At 33.1% G+C, this 6838-nt stretch overlaps 1 pseudogene across 1 annotated transcript; it reads left to right on the plus strand.

Annotated features, from left to right (window-relative positions):
- The first annotated feature begins 3733 nt into the window (after positions 1-3733).
- LOC306670483 (mitogen-activated protein kinase 6-like) lies at positions 3734-6045 on the plus strand (annotated as a pseudogene). Its single transcript has 2 exons — positions 3734-5265; positions 5387-6045. The product of its transcript is annotated as a mitogen-activated protein kinase 6-like (transcript).
- Positions 6046-6838: the final 793 nt, after the last annotated feature.

The raw sequence follows: 6838 nt of genomic DNA on the forward strand, positions 1-6838 counted from the left end.
TTGATATAGCTGTTATCCATAAAATAAACTATAATTTTCCTGTTTGTTCTTGTTTAAGTTGGTAGCATCTATAGTATCTTACACCACATTACAAGTCCAGTGAGGGTAGATATCTTCTAAAAATTGTTAACATAAATCTGATCTATTTTATATATATATATATATATTTTTTTTCTTTCTCTTTGTTTTGGGGAATTACTTTCCTTGTGAGTGATGATTTTGCTTCTCTTTCCCACTTGTAAGATTCATAGATAATCATTCTTGATCTCCAGAATAATTCAAACACCCTTAAGGTATTGAAAAATTTGCTGCATAATATTCAGCACAATAATGGTGCAAAAATTCAAAGCCAACAATACAGTGGTTATACAAAAAATAAAATTAGAAAATTAGGGTGTACTAGGATATAAGACTGGTTTATTCTTGAGTCAATTTTTCAAAAAAGAATGATGCTTTAGATAGAGAACTGGTATTAGCAAAGCCACATTGACAGAGTTTAGACTATAAGTGAAAACTTAGATGTTACATATACTTTTTCTAATTGCATATTTGTAAGTCATTTGTGCACTTTGATACAATGACTACTTTGAACAGTGACTACTTTGATACTTGTAATATAGCTGCAGTTTTTGTATCAGTGTTATTTTATTTAGTTAATTTTAAGGGAAAATCCAAATGTTCTAGTTTTTAACAGAGAATTTTGTTTCTTAGGTACCAAAATTTGGATTGGTTCTCTAGAAGTTTTTTCACTAAGACAATCAAGTATTCTGAAAATATAGTAATTTTTCTCCTTCAAATAAAAGTAGGTGTCAGGAAGTTACGACTTGCTGTTTATTCTTGTAAATAAAGTTTGATTGAAGCATAATCATTCATTTATATACTCTCTTTGGAAGATTTTGCACCCAAAGGCAAAATTGAATAACTATGACAGAGATCTTTTGGTTTTGTCAGGAAAGCCTAAAGTATGTACTACCTGTTCCTTTATTTTCTGATTCTTTCAGTGAAAGCAAGGAAGCATTTATTGCCAGTGAATGGAATAGAAATGAATGTGTTGAATTTACACTATTCAGTGAAAGAAAGAGGAAGAAAAAATGGAACAAAGAAGAGAGGAGAGATAACACAAAGTACCAGGTAGACTACAAGCAGAAAATGTTCACCCAAGTATGATTTTCAGAGTAAAGGGCAACTGGTAATGATAGCTACAGTAAGCACATTCTTCTATTGTGTATTAAAATTAGAAAAATTTTGAATGCAATACCTAAGTGGTAAGAGTGAGAAATAATTTGGTCAATAAATAAACAATATGATAATGTTACTATGAAAATTAACCTGGTTTTAGGGGAAACAATGAAAGCACTGTTTGCATACAGCTCAGTCCTTATGAAATATATCAGTCTCAAACATCAAGTGGAACTGTAGATTTTAAAAGGATATACCAAGAATTGACAGCAATGTATTAACCAGTGGGTGTTAGGAAGCAATTATCTTTAAGGTTTCTGCTCAGAATCCATCAACTCCTACTCTGCTGGATTGCTATACAGAGCAATAAAATTCCACAGAATCATATTCACAATAGTTGCCTTCCATGAAGAGCTGTTGCCCTCACAGGAAGACTGAGGTATAACTTGGGAAGCAATTCATGTTCAGCTTCCCACAAAGCCTTACAGAAAATCTGTTTTATTTCTTTGAATTGACAGCATCAAAGATGTGGGCATTGCAGATTAATGTTTTATTTTGTGACTTTTCACCATTATGTGAAGGTTGGTACTTTATCTTTTTGATCCAATATGGATTACACAAGATTTTTATTAGATCATTTTAAGCATCAAATATAATTATAAATTATTAGTATATTGCTATATAAAAAACTGCCCCTGGTCCTTTCTCTGTTGACTATGATCATTCTAAAAAACTTCTTTAATGCACTTTAAAAAAATACTTCAAAACAAATTGCAATTCTTTATTTCCAGAAAAAAATGTAAGACTACCTTTTATATTCTATGGTTCTGACTACTTGAATATGCCTCCAGTTTTTCTCAATAGGTCAAAAACTATACACTTTTCCTTGACTACTTCTAGGAAAATTTGCAACTTTTTGAGAAATGATTCTGAGCTCCTGGCTTCCTTTGGTATGGTAAACTCAGAAAAAGTATTGCTCACGTACTACAAATTTCTCATAAAATAAAACATTTTTAAGAGCTAAACATCAATGAATCATTGAAAGTTATAAACCAATATTACTTTTTTTATTAATTATGCATAAATGTGTGTATATATGTATATGTGTATATATGTATAAATATGTATATATATTTATATACATCTACTCAGAATTATCTTCTAGATTTCCACTGTCACTTAATTGCTAGCTCATATATCACTAACCCATTTGTTTAATTATTAAGTTATTTGTGTGCTCATCTTTCTGATAACTGAGAAACTTGAAGTCAGTTACTGTCTTTGCAGATTACTTAGAATAACTGAAGGTACATGTTGAGAATTCAGGTATCGTTTGTGAAAGAAATGCAGTTAACTGATGCAAACAGAAGTAAAATTAAGGGAGACTTCAAAGTCTGTTAATTTGTATCTGTTTTCATAAACCTTAAATATTTCTAGAAATTCTACTTGTGGTTTGATCTACTATGCTTGTAAATTAAATATTTTCTTCTATGTTTAAATCATTCTCCATCAATTTAACCTCTTTGTTACTTGAGATGTTTCCCTTGGTTACACTGCAATAAAAAGTATTCATCACATTGATAAGTATTTAGACATGTTTAAATGCCTCCTGAATTAACAAGTAATACCCTACAGAAGTGATTTGGAAATTTGGAGATTAAAAGTTCCTGTTCGAGTAATGACAACAATTTAATGTTGCATATTATTTTCATATTTATTTTTTATTATTCTAATTTAGTAGTGGAAATGTATCTCAGAAAATTGATTCTAGATATTCTAGACTTTCATTAGAAAATGCTAACACTTCTCTTGTGGGTCGGGGGGTTACATGGTAGCAACTGCAGCAAAGCTAGAGTCTCAGAGATGTAGCAGCTGCCAGCACAGCCAGAGACCTGAGTCAACACTGGTGCTGTCGGCAGGCCCCACACTCCCTCAATGAGTCAGAGAAGAACCGTTACATCAGAGTAAGATGGATGGTAGCTTTGATTGTGATTGTGGTGAACTGGAGCTACCTGATCACTAACAAAAGACATCTGTCAATCAACAGTCACCAAGGCTTCCTGTTGAAATATATAGCAACGAAGGAAGAAAAGAATCCAAAGGGAAATAGTGTTTACCAGCATCTTAGAATGATGCTACTCAGGACCAGTCCTATACTCAATGCATCTGCACTGTAAGGAGAATGTTCATAAAAGCCTGTTGTGTGCATATTTATTCACAATTTTGTTAAATGTTAAATAATTTAGCATTGTATATCTGAGTGCACAGTATGTCCTTCCATTCCTTTTGAATTTCTTGAGTGTATTCTTTAAATGTCTGCAGAGCTGCTGCCCCTTTCCTGAACTATGAGTACAGTAATCTTTTTAAGAGTCAATATGGGTAGAGTTTTTTGAGTTTTAATTTTGAGGGAAATTCAACAATTCTGGTTGGTATATGCAATGAGCATCAAGAAACCATCTTGCTATGGCAGCATAATTATTTTTCTTCTCCCTTTTGATGCCAGTTTTTTTCCTTGTTTACACAAGTTCAAAAATTCAAATGAAAAGGACAATAGTAAGGGTTTCAAAATGGCAGAGAAATTTGGAAGTCTTATGAACATTCATAGTTTTGATCTGGGCTTTAGGTATATGGACTTAAAATCACTGGGTTGTGGAGGCAATGGCTTGGATTTTTCTGCTGTATACAATGACTGTGACAAAAGAGTAGCCATCAAGAAAATTGTCCTTACTGATCCCCAGAATGTCAAACATGCTCTCTGTGAAATCAAAATTATTAGAAGACTTGACCCTGATAACATTGTGAACGTGTTTGAAATTCTTGACCCCAGTAGAAACCAGTTAACAAATGATGTGGGCTCTCTTACTGAGCTGAACAGTGCTTACATTGTTCAGGATTACATGGAGGCAGACTTGGCTAATGTGCTGGAGCAGGGTCCTTTACTGGAAGAGCATGCCAGGATTTCCATGTGTCAGCTGCTATGTGGGCTCAAGTATGTTCACTCTGCAAGCACAGAGATCTCAAATCAGCTAATCTTTTCATTATTACTGAAGATTTGGAGCTGAAAGATAAGGTAACTTTGGTCTTGCACGGATCATGGATCCTCATTATTCCCATAAGGGTCACCTTCCTGAAGGTCTGGTTACTAAATGGTAGAGATCATTTCCTTATTTTATTATTATTATTATTATTATTATTTTACTTTATACAGTCTTTTACTTTATCCTAATAACTATATTAAAGTCATTGACATGTGGGCTATAGGATGCATCTTTGCAGAAAAGCTGACTGGTAAAACCCTCTTTGCAGGTGCACATGAACTTGAAAAGATGCAATTGATTTTAGAATCTATTCCTGTTGTACATTAGGAAGCTCATCAGGAGCATCTTGGTATAATTCCAGATTATATTAAAAATGACAGAATTCAGCCACACAAACCTTTAACTCAGCTGCTTTGAGGAATTAGTTGAAAAGCACTGGATTTCCTGGAAAGAAATTTGACATTTAGCCCCATGGATTGGTTGACAGCAGAGGAAGTACTCTCTCATCCTTACATGAGTTTATATTATTTTCCAATGGACCAGTCAATTTCGAGTCATCCTTTTCACATTGAAGATGAAGAGTATGATATTTTGTTTATGGATGAAACTAACAGTCACATTTATAACTGGGAAATGTACCATGATTCTCATTTTTTGGAGCACGATTGGCCTGTGCAGAACAACTTTGATATTCAATGAAGTTCATCTTGATCCAAGAACTCTGATGTTACTGATGAAGAAGAAGTATAAGTTGATCCTTGGAAATATGTGGATGGAGATGGAGAAAAGTATCTGGAGGATCCTGCTTTTGATACCAATTACTCAACTGAGCCAAGTTGGCAGTACCCAGATCATAATGGAAACAAACATCGTGATCTAGAGTGCAGCAACACTTGTAACTACAAAACAAGGTCATCACCATATTTTGATAATTTAGTTTGAAGAGAAAGTGAAGTTAATCATTATTATGAACCCAAACTTATTACAGATCTTTCCAATTGCAAAGAACAAAGCAAAGACAAATCTGATAAGAAAGGCAAGTCAAAATGTGAAAGGAGGAACTGGGGATACAGTTCACTTGGTAGAGTGCTTGCCTCCTATGCACAAGGCCTGGATTCAATCCCCAGCATCTCAAAAAAAATAAAAAAATAAAAATAAATTTAAAAAATGTGAAAGGAATGGATTGGTTAAAGCCCAGATAGCACTACAGGAAGCATCACAGCAAGTGACTGAAAAAGAAAGGAAAAAGAATCAGGGACTTGATTTTGATTCCTTTATTGCAGTAACTATTCAACTTAGTTCACAGCATAAGCCTATTGATGTTGACAAATTAAATGACTTGAGTAGCTCAGTGTCCCAAGTAGAGTTGAAAAGTTTGATATCAAAGTCAATAAGCTGAGAATAACAGGAAAAAGGAATGGCAAATTTGGCTCAGTTAGAAGCCTTGTACCAATCTTCTTGGGATAGTCAGTTTATGAGTGGTAGGGATGAATATTTTCTCATCAGTCAGTTTTGTTGTGAGGTCAGGAAGGATGAACAGGTTCAGAAGGAAAACACTTATGCCAGTTACTTGGAAAGAAGATACTGAAATGCTAGAAACTTAACCAGTACAGAATGAGAAGCTTGGGGAAATGAGGAAGGATTTCTGAGTAACAGTGGAGAGTTCCTTTTTAAGAAGCAGCTTGAATCCATAAGCACCCCACAGTTCCATAATTCAGTGTAGTCACCACTTAAATCAATCCAGGCCACATTAACACTTTCTGCTATGAAATCGCCCCTTTGAATTCCTCATAAAACATACAGGAGCATTCTGAAATATCTGAACTAAAACACTCACTCAGCGGACATTTCTCTTTGTATTCTTCATGAAATGTGTTTGTCTTTTATTTTATTACTAGTGTTTAAGCCTTTTTTTTTTTTTTACTTGAATCAGATGGTGTCATTTAGAAAGGATTTTTATTAGTTTTTGTTTTTTAAAACTCAGAATTTTTTTACATGAGATAGTTTTCATTTTAACTGGAATGTCATTTGCACACAAAAAAGAACAGAGCAAAATAATGCAATGCAGAAGGAGACAAAAGAAATGCACTAAAACAAGTAAAAAACATTCTCTCATAAAACAATGATCTGTTCTACAGGAAACAGAAATCTTGCCTTGAAATTTACACAGTGAGAGACTGTACATAATTGCATGAAAGTATCTATTTTTTTCTATAACATTTTCCATTCATTAGTATTTTCCAGTTTTTCATACTGTAAACATTTCTTAAAATATGATACCAGCAGCAACTGAAAATGAATGCCAAATTTAGTACACATGTGTTATCTACCTTCAAGTAAAAAGGTATATGCCAAAACATATACTACCCATCATACTTCACAATATGCACTTCTATTTAGCCAACTTTTATTATAGTAAACTGTTTAGGTTCATTGTTTATAAATGTTCTGGTATTCATTCTTTATAGTGAAGTGTTAATATATCACATTTAATTTTAGCAAATCAGTATATTTTCTGTAACTTAGTTTTATAATTTTATTTGCAACTACACTTTTTTCATTATATATAAAATATAATACAAACATAAATATAAATATAAAATATCAGCTTATCCTAAGGC

Source organism: Sciurus vulgaris, assembly GCF_902686455.1.
Source record: "Sciurus vulgaris genome assembly, chromosome: 10".
Taxonomy (NCBI): Eukaryota; Metazoa; Chordata; class Mammalia; order Rodentia; family Sciuridae; genus Sciurus; species Sciurus vulgaris.